The sequence below is a fragment of the Danio rerio genome, chromosome 13, assembly GCF_049306965.1.
Source record: "Danio rerio strain Tuebingen ecotype United States chromosome 13, GRCz12tu, whole genome shotgun sequence".
Lineage (NCBI taxonomy): Eukaryota > Metazoa > Chordata > Actinopteri > Cypriniformes > Danionidae > Danio > Danio rerio.
Genome location: NC_133188.1, coordinates 20,794,321 through 20,812,385, shown reverse-complemented (window position 1 = coordinate 20,812,385; position 18,065 = coordinate 20,794,321). Strand labels below are relative to the sequence as shown.

At 37.3% G+C, this 18,065-nt stretch overlaps 1 protein-coding gene across 4 annotated transcripts in view; it reads left to right on the top strand.

The window, feature by feature from the left end:
• Positions 1-18,065, top strand: part of lzts2a (leucine zipper, putative tumor suppressor 2a) — a 155,717-nt gene that overhangs the window by 103,133 nt on the left and 34,519 nt on the right. Inside the window, exon 1 of one of the 4 annotated variants that reach the window (XM_009307258.5) lies at positions 14,667-14,841. The exons of 2 other annotated variants lie outside the window; for them this stretch is intronic. The gene's annotated coding sequence lies outside the window, so the exon portion shown is untranslated. 4 annotated transcript variants of the gene reach the window in all.

The following is an 18,065-nucleotide window of genomic DNA, read 5'->3' as shown; positions in this document are numbered from 1 at the left end:
GTACAAAAAGTTTTGAATGCTTAAAACTTAGTTCATCCTGAATGAGAATGTGCTAATCCTCTTTCACGTACAACTCCCCCTGGATACGTGTGTGTGTAATCGTGCGTGAATTTCTTTTGAGACTAATCGATTCCATAGCATTCCGGCAAATTACATACCTTACAAATTATAACTTCTCTTTCCGTAAAAAACTAATTTACCGGTATTTTCTAAAAGGGCCCGTTCACAATAGGGTTTAGGGTTTCACACTACCTTTGTAACCGGTATGTACTAAATCAAATCAGCATATGAATTTCGGTTTCTAATTTCGGTGCCACTGGTGCTGCGACACGGACGTAAGAAGCATCAAGGGATGCATCAAAGGCACACATAGGTACGCGTTGTCACACCATCTCTAAACATTTAATTCTAAACAAGTTTGAGGAATCCTGACAGGCGATGTCAGGCATTTGTTCTTGTTGCTAAAGGAACAGACGCACGCAGCACAGGCAGTACAGTGCAACTCTATGATATCAGATCAACAACACGTAAACGTTCTAAAGTGTATTTTACAAGCAATGATTCTGACACTGCAACGTGAAGCAGATGCTTTACAAAAGTTGCGTGCAAAGGCTGATTTATACTTCTGTGTCAAGCTCACGCGTATGCTACGGTGCGGCCTACGTGTGGACGCAAAGCCTTCGCTGACGTGTACCTCTCAATGTAACTACACGTCGCAACGACGTGTAGCGCAAGCTCTGTGATTGGTCAGCTTGGTAGCACTGACGAGCCTGGGTGAGACTGAGAGCCGCCCGAGCACGATGGAGCGATTGGAAGTCTGGAGTCCCGTGAAGGAGCTCCAGATGGAAAGTTTTGTTTTTGTGTTTACCTCATGGATAAAGTTGTTACACGTCCGTTACATTAAGGAAATGTTCAGAAAAAACAAGCACCAGCAAAGAAACTCAACACAGAGCAACATAAACACCTCACTGCTAACTAGCGTATTGGAAGATTATTGCAGAGCAACAGAAACAGCACACAGAAGTATGAATGCACAGCTACGCGCATTGCATGCGCCTTGGGTCATGCCGATCACAGAAGTATAAACCAGTCTTTAGGGGGAAACACGTCAAACTAAATGACACATATGAGGGCCTAAAATTAGAGGAATGCAGAGGTCTTTGACATCACATACTCAATGAGTACATACATGGACACCAATGATCCGATTTTAGTATGATTTAGACAATATTCTAATTTAGAGTCTAGACTACCATGTAAACAGTGATTTTTGATTACCCTAAAAGACCACAGACACCTGCGGAGGTTGTTTTCGTTCTATTTAACGTGCGGTATCAAATTCCATTAAAAGAGCACTCTTCCACCAGTTCCCGTGTCAACAAGCTTGGCCCCCCTCTGGCCCCCCTAAATTTGGACGTGTATTTTTGTGTCAAAACGCCACAGAGAAGTGAGATCAGCCATCAGTGGCAGACTGTAGAGATATGACTGAGGCCTCTCTCTGCGCGCTCTAGGTGTCACATGCACTCGCTCTCTCAGGCACTCGCTCTCTCGGGCACTAGCTTTCACGTGCATTTGCTCTCACTGTCAGTGACGGTGCTGCGCGCATTAGCCTAGTTCCCCGCATTCGTCAAAGATTGACGCCCAAATTGAGGTAGTAGCGATTTTAACACTTTTAATATATGAAGTCCTCGGCTATGCAGAGACCATAATTAATCAGAAATCTAGTGTACATAGTTTTACGTTAGGAAAAGCAGTATTGAATTTACAAACAGTCAGCAAGTACCATAGAACAGATGTAACACATTGATCAAATGTAGTTTTCAGTCACGCTCAAGTAAGTCATATTTAACTCGTTTAGTTTTGCCTTTCATTTTGATTTCCGTCTTTTATTTACAACACATTTTTAAACATAATAGTTTAACTAACTAACTTGTAATATCTACTTTCTTTATCTTCCCCATGGTGACAGGCCTTTTACCCAACCTCAATAAAAATCAATAAAATATGAATTGATGTTTACTTTAAACTTTAATATCAACATAGTTTTTTTTAAAAGATTGTCAAATAAAAGTTTTTCTAGAGTCATCCACCATAATTTTGTGGCACAAAAATATTGATTAAGGCACCGTTTTGGCACCTTTAACGTTTTAAAAGTATCGATTTAGCAACGTTATCGAAATAACCCCAAACCATACCCAACCCTAGTTCACACATGATCCCTTTTCTGAATATTGCTGGTAATTTTCGGAAAGGTATGTGTGTGTGAAAGGGCCTAATGTGAGTGAAAGATTATATAACAAGGAAAAAAAATAATATCAACTTGGTTTTTTGAGATGATTGTGTTGTGAAAATTGGTATAAGTGTGACAAGTAGCTGAAGAGATCAGGCTTTAAGAGGGATGCCAACTATGAGTTTAGAGAAAAAACAAGTGATTACATCATGATCAAAGGTTACTAAGATTAGGAATAAAGTGCACTGATGAATCATGTCAAGTCAATTCTTTTACAAAGTAAACAGGTTTATGTTGTCTTTAAAATGTGTTGAACACAGCAGTATAAACGGCAACTGAAAACAATCACAGTCAGACAATTAAAGTGCACATAGTTTACCCTTTTTTTCAATTTAATATTAATATTATGGTTCTTCTGAGTGTGCCATTTTAGGTTCAGTTTAAAACAAAGTTTTTTTTTTATAATGGTGTTCAAAAGTGTCATGTTGGGGGCGTTTACACAGTTTGCTGTTTTAGGGGCATGTTGCTTCACATGAAAATTAGTTTTGGCTTCCCGCCCAACGTAACAAGGGGGCGGAGCCAAGAGCTTACGCTCTGTGTTTGCAGCAGACAGGCAGACTGTGAGAAGGAGCATTCAGCAGTACATGTATGACTCGGACACAGACCAAGCAGATAGTACACAATCATTTGTGTTTGTATAGTTTTAAAGACAACTGTTTGCTAGTTTAAAGTGTCGAGCTTGACTGAGGCACCGGATGCGCTGCGCCACGGCACACCAGACACTCTCTGTGACGCGACAGAAACATGAAGTGTCCAAAATTGTCGCGCCACGCATTTTAGAAATCTGAACATAGGTTTCTATCAGGGTAAACACAACGGTGCTTGAAGTGGGCGGCTGTCCATCTTGAAGCTCCATTGTGTGTATCCTGATAGAAACCTATGATTAGGTTTCTAAAATGCATGGTGCTGCATCAGCATCGCGCCTCGCAGAGCGGCGCTTCTGGTGTGCGACATGCAGGCAAGTTTGTTATTTTATTTCCAGAGACGCACACAACGCGCATGCAGTTTTCCAGCTGCATCTAGTTAAGATCACAGGCAGCTTCTGTGACCTCGAGAAATGCAAATGGCTGAAGTGTAAGGTAGATGCAATGAAAGTACACGTTTGCAAACCTACCTATAGATACAAACAATAATTTCGATTACAGCAATCATGTGGTGAATGTTGATCTTTTGTTGAGTCCAATGGGCCTTGCATCGAAAAATAGAGTAATGCTGCATTCACACCAGATGCGGAACGCGCGTCAAGCGAGAGTGATTTACATGTTAAGTCAATGCAAACGCGCAAATAGACATCCTGCGGCGCTATACGCGCGAATGTCGCAGCACAAATAACGCGAATTGCGCAAATGGCGCGGTGTGAATGGCGCGATGGAAGCGGATTTGACGCACAAATGAAGCGGGATTTGACGCGTGAATGAAGCTAGTAAATTCAAATATTCATGCGGCTATTTACGCGCGAATATTGCGATTTGTCTGCGCGTTCCGCGTCTGGTGTGAACGCAGCATAAGGATGTTCCTTTAGTTATATGGCAGAAAATAGCAGAAGTGAATTAACAAACTGTGGATATGGTGACGTCAATCAATGGGCCTGTCAATCAATATTGGTGGGAGGGGGGACCGCACTCCTACGTCAAGTTGCGGTCGCTCTGAAAACCGCTCCAATTGGTCCACCGTTTTTATGTTGTTAAATTGAAAAAAAAAGGACTGGGTGTTTTTATCACCCCAATATGAAGGTCTATACACTATTCTTACACACATGTCTGTCCAAACAGCTTGAAAAGTAGATTTTTTACCATAGGTGCCCTTTAAAACAAAATATTTATTAAATAAGTATGTAAAGGGTGGATAATTTGTTGAATGTAATGAATGTATCTAAATCTGCAGATATCAATGGAGCAATGAAACTCCCAGCATGCCCCAGTCTGCCGCTCAACAGTTGTTTTGCGGTTTTGCCCCTTCTTTCCTCTCTCTGTCGACGAGGGTCAAGTGGTTTATTTGGAGGTTTTGAGCACCTCTCATTTTGTGTGTGTTTTTATGCATTTGTGTGTGTATGCTTGATTAAATCTGTGTGTGTGTGTGTGTGTGTGTGTGTGTGTGTGTGTGTGTGTGTGTGTGTGTGTGTGTGTGTGTGTGAGAGAGAGAGAGAAAGAGAGGGGGGGGGGGCACTTGAGGGGGATTAAGTTCTTGTTCGGTCTTTTGTCCTTCACTATCATTAATTTTCTCTCTTTCCTGAGCAACTCTATTCTGTTTCATTTCTTCCTCTGTGAACTGAATAGAGACAGCAGGACTGGGAAGTTTGGGGTGGGGGGGAATTCCCCTTCCCCCATTCATACTTTATCAAGGCTGTTCAATGCCCGTTAACAACAGATTTAACCAGTACAGTACTGGAAGAATCTCTAAGCTTGCTGTTCTTGTAGCAGTACTTCCAAATTTCAGTCTATAACTGAGTTTCTAAACCATATTTGACTACTTTTTGGTCAAGACTTTTTTATCTTAAACATTACATGGGAGTTTCTTGACTTGTGATTGTGAATGAAACTGGAGTTTGAAAATTTTTAAAGAGCTAATAGTGGATTGATTTTTAACAATGTCCAATTAAAAGGGATACATGTTTTAAATAAATGCAAATCCGAATAAACTACTAAGTGCATTTATTTATCTTTTTATTACACAGCCGTCTGAAATAATTGATTCTGATTAGTCAGTCACAATATTCCTAGTATGTTATTTTGAGATAACAGCCGCTGAAATTAATAATACAGGCTCATTTGTCTACTTCCAATCATATTCACTGAAGTGACTATCATTCAATCCATATTTATATGTTTGTCTGCAACCCAGGCTCGTTCTGAAAACGTACCGCTATATACATTTCTGGAGACCACCAGATATGTCCCAGGAGGTACTTTATTTTGCAGTTACTGTTTCTTGTGAATCCACCAGAGGTTGCTGTGTACACTTTTGAGATCTCAAATTTCTCTCGCGAGTGGCATTTGCACCTGCTCTTATTGTCTAAATCAACCTGAGGCCGCTGTCGACTGGCTGACAGACCGATCATCTGACCCACACTCCTCCATCCCTAAACCCAACCAATAATGTTTTCAAAAGCACAGACTGACCTGCCCACCCACTTCTCTTAAGCCAACATGTTTTTGAAGCAATCCAAAAAAATAAAAGCCCTCGCCTGATTCCGGAGCCTGATTCTTCATTTTCAGATTTTACCACATTCTCACCTTGTTATTTACTTGTTTACTTTATTTTTCGGCTTCTGTTTTGGAACCGTTCTACTCCCATTATCGTGGTCAACTCCTCTTTGTGTCAAGTCCGTCCACGTAAATAGCGAGCTGTTGGACAAACTGGTAATAATTGGAAAGCCGTCCATATGCAGGTAAGCGGTCGGCTGGTAAGCATGAAAAGGAATGACATAATACCACCCTGCAGTGTTCGTTTAAAATAACAAAATGTTCCTCTGGCTACATAGTTCACAATGTCCAGAAATGAAGGGCTACATTTTCAGAATGAGTCTATGTTGCTTGTTTGCAATGCTGCTGTTTTGAACTGTTTGTTATCTTATGACTGAAAAAACGTAGGTTAGTGTATGCTCCATTCAGCTCTTTTTATTTCACATTAGCATTTTGGTCTGCACTCGGGTTCAGTTGACATCAAAGTATGCTTTAGCTAGTTTAGCTAGTGTGAACGATGTCCTCTGAACTCGGGTGCGCACCTGTAAACTGCACCGTAGGCATAGGGTGATAACCGTTTTCAAGGTATACTGCTGTTTGCAAAAATCTTTTTTAAAAAAATCTGTAATACTGTTCTTAAGGTATATGTAAGATTTTTTTATTTCCTTTTTATTTATTTTTTTTGTTTTGTTTTTTAGGACAGCAGTATCTCCGACAAGAAAGATACCCAGAAATGCTCTTTCTGTGTTCTGTGTTCAGATAGACGCAAGTGACTCTCTGTATTTTGCTTTTGTTAACAAAACCAAAAGAATTGTCGAATGACCGTGATATGTAGACGTCTCCATTTTGCAAACTGCCTGAGGGGGGACAATTGAACTTGGGTTCGAACCAGGCATTTGGACCAAGTGTGAAAGCACCCTTAAGAATTAATAACTGTTAACATAAATTCTGAGTGTGCTTCACACAGGTGAAAGGGCTTGACAAACAACCTGTAAGACATGTTCTCTTCTTTTTGTACGCTCGTAGAGAGGAAAAACAAATAAAATCTGTCATAGCATTTATATACAGTACAGCTACTTTCTAATGTTTTGAACTGCTTCTTTTAGCTCCGCTTTTAAGTCGCTTCGGATAAAAGATTCTGCTAATTGAATAAATGTAAATGGCACTATAAAAATATCAAGCATAAATAAAAATAATACATCTTGAAACTAGTGACCATGTGTGTCTCCCATTTGGCACTAATGCAATGTGTAGTTTGCACATCTGTTGGCTTGACATTAATTGTATTACATAAATTGCTTTAGAGTATTTGTTACAGCATGTTTCAGAAGATGAAAATACTGTAAGTAAACATAGTAAAACTAACTAACTCACACAGTTAGTTCCTACTCAGCAATGTGTGGATGTACATTAAGATGTATGTGTGGAGTATCATGTTTAGTTTCTCCACTGTGTATGAGGAGTGTATGTTCATATGATCATCCCCTGGAGGCCAAGTGTCCATTAATCACTCCAATGCTCATCTGTTCCTAACGCTTCATTAGCTCTCCTTCCTCCCTCCCTCAATCTCTCCTTCTCATTGCCCTTTTCTCTTGTTCTTTTCACTTGACAGTCTCTTTATTTACTATTTCTTACTTTCAGGTTAACACATATTGCTCCTCTGCTTTTGTTTGGCAATAGCCAGTAAAGTACTTTCTAAAGTTTGGAAAAATTTACTTTATCGTGTATTTTATGTTTTGCTGTTTTTCAGATTTCTTTTACATACAGTGCTAAACAATAGAGTTCAAACTTTGGGGTTGAAAATACATTTTTAAAAAATGTCAGCTTTTATTTGATAAAAAATACAGTAAATTTTACGCAGAAACATCCATACAAACTCATTCACACTCAAACACTTTGGCCAATTTAGCCTACTCATTTCACCTCTACCGCATGTCTTTGCACTGTGGGGGAAACCGGAGCACACAAAGGAAACCCATGCAAACAAAAGGAGAACATGCATACTCCACATATAAACGCCAACTGACCAAGCCGAGGCTCGAACCAGCGACCTTCTTGCTATGAGGCGACAGCACTACCTACTGCAACACCGTGTCGCCCCAACAGTAAATCATAACAAATTGATTTTTACAATTTCAATAACATCTATGTTATTTCTGTATTTTTTTCAATATCTTCAATGTCGCATGATCCTTCAGAAATAATTCTGATATACTAATATGGTCAAGTACATATTATTCACTATCAGTGTTGAAAACTAGTTGTGCTGCCTAATACTTTTCACTCGATTCTTTGATGAATATCTTTAAAACAACAGCAAAACAAGTCTTACTTTCTTAACATTTTACTGATTCTTTTTTTTTTTTTATTAAAATTAGAGTAAAAATAAATTAAATCATTTTGATAAGTGGGAAATTATAGTGAGTTGTTTACACTTTTACATACAGTATAAGTGTAAAGTTTTGCCATAGTGTATTTTCTACCATCGCCAATCATTTTTTCTCTTTGTAAAGATTTTTTTTAGTTTTATACATTCATCAGCCACTTTATTAGGCACCCGACCAACTGCTCATTAATGCAAATTTCAAATCAGCCAATCACATGGCAGCTAATCAATGCATTCAGGCATGTAGACATGGTCAAGACAATCTATTGCAGTTTAAACTGAGCATCAGAATGGGGAAGAAAGGGGATTTAAGTGACTTTGAACATGACATGGTTGTTGGCGCAAATGCCTTGTTGATGCCAGAGGTCAGAGAAGAATGGCTAGACTAGGTCGAGCTGACAGAAAGACAACAGAAACTCAAATAATCACTCATTACGACCAAGGTATGCAGAAGTGCATCTCTGAATGCACAACACGTCCAACCTTGAGGCGGATGGGCTACAGCAGCAAAAGACCACACAGGGTACCACTGGTCTGATGAGTCTTGATTTCTGCTGTGACATTCGGGTGGTAGGGTCAGATTTTGACGTCAAAAACATGAAACCATGGATCCATCCCGCCTTTTATCAACAGTTTAGGCTGCTAGTGGTGGTGTAACGGTGTGGGGTTTTTCTTGGCACACTTAGGGCCCATTAGTACCAATTGAGCATTGTGTCAACACCACAACCTACATGAGTATTGTTGCTGACTATGTCCATCCCTTTATGACCACAGTGTACCCATCTTCTGAAAACTACTTCCAGCAGGATAACGCACCATGTCAAAAAGCTTGAATCATCTCAGACTGGTTTCTTGAACATGACAATGAGTTCACTGTACTCAAATGGCCTCCACAGTCACCAGCTTTTAATCCAACATAACACCTTCGGGATGAGGTGGAACGGGAGATTAGCATCATAGATGTGTAGCCAACAAATCTGCAGGAACTGCGTGATGCTTTCCTGTCAATATGGACCAAAATCTCTGTGGAATATTACTAGTACCTTGTTGAATCTACAGTATGCCATGAAGCATTAAGGCAGTTCTGAAGGCAAAACCTGGTACTAATAAACTGTACCCAATAAAGTGGTCGATGAAATGAGTCTTGATTAATTAAGATAATGTAGTGTAAAAATATGATTTAATCTGGGTCTATTTAGGAAACAAAAAGTGGTTACTTTTCAGAAAATGTTGGCTGTTGTATTTCAAAATGTCTTTTCATTATATGACATAATTCTCTGATGATATGTGCTCACTGACAAACTAATGTAAAAGCTACGTTTATGAGAAAATCCTCGGGACTCTTTAAAAAAAACAGCACACACCCAAATGGTTTCTGTCTTTTTCCTTCTCACAGAGATTTGCAAAACCTCTTCTATATTTACTTTGCACAAAACTTTCTTTTGTTATGATGTCATACGGAGCAACAGACCCTTACGTGTGTGTTTGTGGTAACCAAGTGTGTTTACGGGGCTCTTTCATATGTTGAATCATTAGAAGGGCCTGTGATGAGTCAATGTTTAGAGTGAGTCATGCATTTATGTCCCAGCATGCCTTGAGATTAACGTATATCTCAGGAAAATCCAATAAACAGACGAAGAGTTTGACTTGATTGGAGAGGTTTACTTTTATCCAGTTATTGGACAACTAACTGTACACAAAGAATTACCTGTGTGTGTGTGTGTGTGTGTGTGTGTGTGTGTGTGTGTGTGTGTGTGTGTGTGTGTGTGTGTGTGTGTGTGTGTGTGTGTGTGTGTGTGTTTGTGTGTTTGTGTGTTTGTGTTTCAGTTGCATTAGTCCTGATTTTGGTTTGTAGTTATTGTCATAATTTTTTGTGACTCTCAGTACTCAAAGTCAAGCGATTTTCATTAATGATTAGCTGAGTAACAATGCAAAACCACTCCCTGATGTTAGATGATGTTAATTAATTGAAATAAAACTCAACATCAGATTTTTTTTTATTTTTTATGTAAAATAACTCTCCTTAACTGCCTCTTGTTGACATTTTTGTAGTCACTGTCATGCTTATTATAGTCACTGTCATACTTATAATAACAATTATGTTTATAAAAAATGACACTTAAAGGGGTGGTCCACTATGATATCATATTTTAAATGTGTAATGTAGCTGTATGAACATAAACAACATCTCTAAGTGGAAAATGCTTAAAGTTCAATGCAAAGGGAGACATTGGCTTTTACAGAATTAGCTTAGCAAAGCCTACAGCGAATGAATTTGGGGACTACAAAAAATGCTTCCAGCTTAATGAGATCATAAATGCTTCAGGTTACATGCATTCACCATACGCATACATGGCCATCGCATGGCCAGATGCGATTTAATGTTACAGCACAGAAAGCTAAAATGCCGTCCAAACGCTGCTATTTCCACAGAGCATCTTCTTTTTTTGTATTTGGTCTTCCAAAGGACACGACACAAAGAGAGAAGTGCTTACAATTTAATTTTAATAATGCTCCAGAGATTTAAAATAAATATACAGCTAACATTTGACAAAGGACAGCTTCCAGAATCTCTCCCAGTTCAGTGCTGGAATCCAGTGGATTCGGCTAAAAACTCCTCCAACTGACGAAGCTGTGGATTGTGAGGCATAACCTAAGATTTTATTTGTTAAAATTGATCAGTTACATGCACAGTTTTTAGCGTTAATGGTATGTTGTAGCAAGGATGTAAACACTGATGTAAACAACGGGAAATGCTCTTTGGCACAGTTAACAATTTAGCTACAAATTCATATTTATCAGTAAAACTCCTTTAAACATCCACAATCTTCAGCAGCGTGTGCATTGTATCTTTATGCAGACGTTTTCCATGCATTATTTATCTCAAATAACAAACTCCCAAAAGATATGTAAACGTTTCATATTACTTACATTTGCTTAATTTGAATATATATGAAAGACACTTGTCAAATTATATTTTAGAGAGCATGAGGTTTGAGCGTGAGGTGTGCTTAGGTGTGTGCTCTTTATTTTCTGTCTGATTCAGGCAGCTAACAGCTTCACTGTTTACAGAGCGCTAACGCGCGTGATTGTAAAGGCATGACGTGGTGACCCGGAGCCGATTCGCCAATCACAGCACATTATGTTAGCTGACCAATCAGAGCCTCTTGAGAGCGGGCCTTTCGCAGAAACTAGGAAATATGACAGCTGTTTTCATGTTACCTGAGTAGCAGTATATAATCAAAGTAAGATATATGAAAAAATTATGTGATTTTCTACAAATAAAGCATGAGCACACATTGCTTTACATCTTATAAACACAACCAAACCTTAAAAATATGCTATGGACCACCCCTTTAAAAAATGATGTGCACATTCATTTAACCCATCCTGTGGTATAAAATCTAATGGAAATGCTTGAACACATTGATTCTTACAGCTGACCTTTTGGCTTATGTATTTGTAGGACTTTCTCTTGCAGATGCAAAATTTACAGCCGAGTATTTAAATAAATCATGCAGCATGACTTACTAAGGTTTGATGTAGCTAGCACATTTATCCACAAATGTTAAAATGATTAATCCCCCATTTTTGCTGCCTGTGTTTTGGTCTGATTATACAGTGCATCCGGAAAGTATTAATAGCGCTTCACTTTTTCCACATTTTTTGTTACAGCCTTATTCCAAAATGGATTAAATTCATTTATTTCCTCAAAATTCTGCACACAATACCCCATAATGACAATAAGTAATAATAACTTAATAACCTACAATAATCTGCATTTTAGCTTCTTACCGCTAAAGAAACTGAAAAAATAAAAACATACCTAAACATTTATTCAAATTTATTTGTAAATATTCAGAAATAAAACACACATTTTTTCTCTAGAGCAAACATTAAACACAAATAAAATGACCTTACCTTTCTCTAAACAATTTTAACTCAAATTAGGAAGATAGTCTAGCTTATTATACAAACAGAAATATAATAATTATAAAAATACAGAACATTTAACATGGCTTAAACTTTGCTGTTGTTTGCTACTAGATTGAGAATCACTAGCGATACCTTCAATTGACTTTTGAAAAAGAAACTCCTCATAGTCGCCTGTGGAGCTTTTTTATCAGCTAGTTGTTGTATTGTCAAGGGCAGCTCCTACAAATTTCCACTCTTTCAGTGTCAAAATATTCCCATATTACCGATGTCCTGTTTTTCTTTGATATTAATTTGTCTATTCATGCTTCTGAAGCAGCAGATGTCATCATCCTACTCGCCTGCACTTACCTGTTTGTTTTTTTATTGTGGGCGTTCCACATAGTTCCGTTGTGCAATTCTTATTGGGCAGAATGAAAGTAAGCTCACTAAATTGGCTAGTAAGACTGTCACACACAGACGGCAGTCACGCATTTGCTGTAGGCGGGAGAAATGAAATGATACGTATGTATTTCATATCGCAGCCTCTTGCGATTAGCCAATTGTAACATTTTAAACATTTCAAATAATCGCACAGCACTTGTGTCAAACATTGTAAAAAATTAACTGTTGCATTAATGTTCCTAATTTGACATAATATAAGTATTTCTGGGCTTAAAGTGATAGTTCATCCAAAATTTACTCATCTTTCACTTGTTCAAAATGTATTTGAGTTTCTTTTTTCTTTAAAAAAATAAGATATTTTGAAGAAAGCAGGAAACCTGTAACCATTGATGTCCATAGTTTTTCCTACCATAGAAATCAATTGTTACAGGTTTCCAGCCTTCTTCATAATATGTTATTTTGTGTTTAACTCAAAGGATCTATACCTTAGAGTGTTCATCTCAAACTCTGGCAACAATAATTTTCAAGGTATTTCATTTTGATTTGATTTGAATTGATTTATTCATTTTCGAAAATACATTTCAACATGGTCAAAAATGGAGCAAGATGAAGCACAAGCTTATTATTTTCCCACTCCATTACCACACATGTCATTCATCACTTAAACTTATTTCTTCTTTTACTTATCTCTTATTTTTACATGAGACACATTTAATCCTTTTGGCATCTTTGACATATTGTATGTTTGATTCTATTTGTACATTTACTTTTTATAACATAGACCCCCAAAAAATACATAGTACTGCAAATAGCCATTAATTTAAATTTCATCATACCTTTCTCATTTGATCCTTTTTCAATCACCTTCATCATTATATTCCTTTAATGATGTATAATTATACAAATTTTAAAATTGAGTAATATCCTGACATTGTTTGAAAATCTGTTCCAGAATGTTGCATAATTTCACACCACAAACAGACATACACAAACTTTTTAAAGTTGTCCTTGTTTTCAACCTCCTATTATGTTTTTCTCTCAGATTATATCCCCCTTGTCTTTCTTCAAAAAACTTTTGTATGCATTTAGGAAGTATTTTATTCCCAGCTTTAAACATTAATTGTGCTGTTTTAAATTCAACCAAATCATTGAACTTAAGTATTTTCAATTTAAAAAAATAAAGGATTTGTATGCTCCAAATACCCCACATTTTCTATCAGTCTAATTACTTTTTTCTGCATTGTACATAAGGATTGTAAGTAAATATATATTATATTGGGGAATATATATATATATATATATATATATATATATATATATATATATATATATATATATATATATTGGGGTATATGTATTCCCCCAAATTTCCACACAATAGCTCATATATGGCAACATAAGTGTGTTATATAATATATACATTGATATATTGTCCAGTATAAATCTTGCTTTTTACACTATTGCTACAGTTTTTACTATTTTTGATATTACATTATTTATTTGCGGTTTCCGCAACTAATTTTATGATCCAATATAAAACCAACAAACATAATTGCATAATCTCTATACTTAAATACTTTATTATCAATTTGGAAATCTATATTATGTCTACTTTTTAATTTCCCAGATAACAAAACCTTTTGTTTTACTTATATTTAATGACAATTTGTTTACGTCAAACCACAATTTCAATTTATTAATTTGTTTTAATCAACTCCATAAATTTTGGTAAATTATGCCCAGAACAAAATGATACTTGTATCATCTGCAAATAAAATAAGCTTAAACAACTCTGAAATCTTACACATATTATTAATGTAAATTATAAACAATATTGGACCTAAAACTGATCTTTGTGGTATGCCACACTTTGCATTTAAATATGATGATTTATGGTTGCCAATTTCCACAAACTGTTGCCTATTTTTTAAATAACTAATTATCCAATCCAAGGCTACTCCTCTAATACCATACCATACCATCATTTAAAGATGTGACATAAAGACAAATAAACCACAACCTGTCCTGATAAGGGAAATTTTCAGAAATGACTCTAAAGGACCTTAAACTTATTACACAACTGTCAAGAAGACAACAGAAGGCATATAGTCAATTGTACACTAGAGTTATCCAACAAAGTTTTGATTACACTGACAATTTAGAACCCTTCAAATCTTCTTATCAAATATGATACAGCCTGCCCAGTAAGTTTAAAGTAGCCACTGAATGTCAGACTTAAAAACTGCACAGCAGTCGTCCATTTTCCACAGACACTGTCGTGGTCAGAGATGAAGAACAGCAAAAGGTAGAAGAAAGACAAGGGGAAAAAAGGGAGCAAGTATGAGGAGGGATTAAATGTGTGTGAGGATGGGGGTGGTGGAGGAGGAAGGGGCCACAGACAAAGTGCGAATGGGAGGAGGGTAGCAGGAGAAGGGGGCGGTGCTGGCGGCAAACAGCAGAGGACGGGACACAGAGGAAGGGGGTTTCTGCCAGAGAAAAGAGAGCAAACTTTGGCATGAGGAGGAGGAGCACGGAGAATGAGCATGTAGGAGAGAAGCAAAGTGATACAGAGAGGAGAAGCAGCAGAAGTACAGTGAACTGACTGGGATTGTACCTCCAGGACAGGCTGGGGAGACGCGAGGAGGCAGCCATGCAGAGCACTATGGGTATGTCAGCAACACCACTGGATTTATTGCAGCCTGCGAATGCACGAGAGTTCAGATTACCACTGCAGCTCACGGGAGCTTTGAAGTGATGTGAAATGAATGATTAACTTTCTTAAAGCTGATAGGGTTTGGGGTGAGAAGACGCTCTTTGAAGTTTTAGCAGCACTGTTAGTGCTTTCTGCTGTGCGAGAATGTTAATGATACTGTGTTATTTTGGGGGCTGAGTAAGTTGGGCTTTTGTTTTGATTTATCAGAGATACAAAGATACAATAGTGAACTCTGTTGTGCTTCATTTAAGTTTGTCACCAGATGTCTCCTTTAAAATGTTTGAAGTAATGAAGACAAAATTAAGACAGTAAGACTGTTACAAACGTTGGTATCTTGTCAAATATTGTGCTCTTTTCTGGTTCTCCAGAGAGAGACATGTGAGATTCCCACAGGAAAACCATATAAGCAGCATGAGGCGTAAACAAAAGTCTCAGTTTACTCTCATTTTAACATCACTGTCCTCTAGAAGACATAAATGAGACGTCTTTTGTGTTTTTTGTCACCTATAGGTATTTATATCTGCTGTAAAGAGTGTTTGTTGAGCTTGTTAAGTTTTTGTGGCTGGTTTGTTTGTTTGAAAGCAGGGCCTTGCGAGTGGATTGATTTACAGGAGTCAACTAAGCGGTTTGGTTTTGTTTTGTGGAGACCATTTTGTGGAAATTCAATGTTTTGAAACTACACTTCAGGTTCATATATACTAAAACATTTTTTACAATTCTTTTAGGAGTAAAAAAAATAGAACTTTAAATTCAAAATAGCTTGGCGCTATTTTTCCTCTTTCCTAAAATTTGTTGAAATTATTCAAACAAATGTACAGAAATCATCTGATAATACTGATGTGAAAGTGTCCCCAGTCAATCACAGCAAAGTTTATATAGAGAAAAGGTGTCAGTGTTGCTCATTAATATTTTCAGTATCTACAGTAACTTTCAGAACATCAGTATCTACTAGAGCTGGGTGATATTGCAAAACATATTATCACAATATCATGTTTCATATCATCTGATATTGACAATTATCTTACAAAATACATTTAGGAATATTAGATTTTTTTTTAAACCATTTTATTTTAATTTGCCAACATTACTAAGGCAAATATGTTCAATAGTCAAAAACAAAAATATTTAAACAAAATTTCTGATCTCTTTATAATAAAATAAATAAGTGTTAAAGAGACTCCTAAACTTGATGAATAAAATGCTACAAAGTGTGTGCAATGATAAAGGTAGAACAACATCTGTAAGATGTCAATAATAATGATGCAGTAAAACTCAAATTATTTAAATACATATTATAACAATACAAATTGTTAAATACTTAAATGGCTACATTACCCCTACGCTAAAACATGTCTCAGATGGGGAGCTAGTGGCTAGGATGCACAAGAAAAGAAACCAAAAAGCCACTCTGGCGACATCTTTACATCTTTTATTGTTTATAATCTCCTCAATGCTGCTATATGGCACTCATTTTCGCATGTGTTGTTATTCTAACCTTAAGTAACAAGTGCACGCGCATGGTTTCTGGAATTGGTTCCAATTGGAATCTGGAATGGTTGCAGAAAAACCATTGCTGCAACAAGTTTATGGAGAAAAGTAAAAAGCACTGCAGTGTTTGGCTGCGCTGTGTTTGTCTGAGGTAATTAGTCTGCCGTTATTACTGAAATGTGTATATTCCATACAAAGTGTGAGGCAGATTGGTTAATTCTACTAGCATGAATGGCGGTGTGCTCTCAGCATTCAGAAAAGTTCAAATGTTTTTAACTACTGTAGATGCGGCTCAAAAATGTGCACGGTTCACATGTGTATGTGTGCACCACCTGCACAACATGGGCGCGTCGCTCAAGTCGCGCGACTTCATTGGAAATGACAAACTTTCACCCTAAACTTATTGGCACTGTTTCCAAGGCACACGTTCATCAGCCACTTTTAATAAAACTATAGTGCTTTATACCGGAACTAAATAATTCTAAATCGTTTTTTTATCGATATTGACAATGGTGGTTCCGTCAATAAATATCGATATCAATTTTATCGCCCAGCCCTAGTATCCACTATAAAACTGCTCTTTAGTGCTTGATTTTACTTGTGTTTGTCTGACAATGATGGATTAAACAGAGGAAATTAAATTCAGAGTAGTGTTAAAGCCACACCTACCTAGGTGGGTTGAAGGTCTTTACCAGCTGATGCAAACTTCTGTACATGGGAACGTCTCCCATATACAAAATTACTGAAAACAACTTTTCAGTAAAGAGTTCCAAAAGGAATCATTTATGTGTGTGTGAAATGCCTTTACTGTACTGTTAAAAACCATTTCCGCTAAAAAGAACCTTATGTTGACGATGTAAACAATGTTTAATGGAAGCATCAATGCCAATGAATTGTCTTTTTGATCTACTTTTTAGATCTTTGGACTAAAAATATTTCTTCTATGGGATCACTGTGAAACTCTCTATTAGGCGACTTTATGTTTATTGCAAATATTTAGTATATTTTTGCTTTTTTGTGACCATAAATTAAAAAGTAACATGACTTCTCAAAAACTGGCCCAGATTGGAACGTCCGGTGTCCAGAATACACACATACACACTCCAATCACTCTTCGCTCAGTGCTTACATAAAGCTTCTTCAAACTAGTCAAACACCACTAAGCTTCTTGCACAGCATGATACCTGATCTATTGACATTTTGTTTTCGAATGGGATGAAGTTTTGAATGAACCCCCCCATCCCCCCACCACCCAAGTATATTAAGATTCCCGTTTGTGTTTAAAGTGGATGTGACTCAGCTCATGGCACATTCTTATACAGTAAAAGCCTGAAATAGAGTGGCCTGTTACTGCGTGTCAGCAGCGTCCAGACTCTGCTCCGGATGAGATCACCTAGGGGGGTGGAAAGGTGCTTGCGTCAGTGAGTCGGAAAATAATAGATGAGTTAAATCACTCTCATATGTTAGAGGGCTCTGAAATACAGCGTTAGTAAATGTGGTCAGCGCACTGTCTTCGTAAGGACACTACGTGCCCCGCCGGCTAGCCTTGTCTCACAGGTTTAAGGTCTCTAAAACACCTCGTTCTATCATTTTTACTGTTTCCATTTATGAGAAGCCTTTATACGCCAAGTGTTTATGTAAGACTGTAGCTTCCTGCAGACGTATATACAGAGGGAGAGCTCATTAACG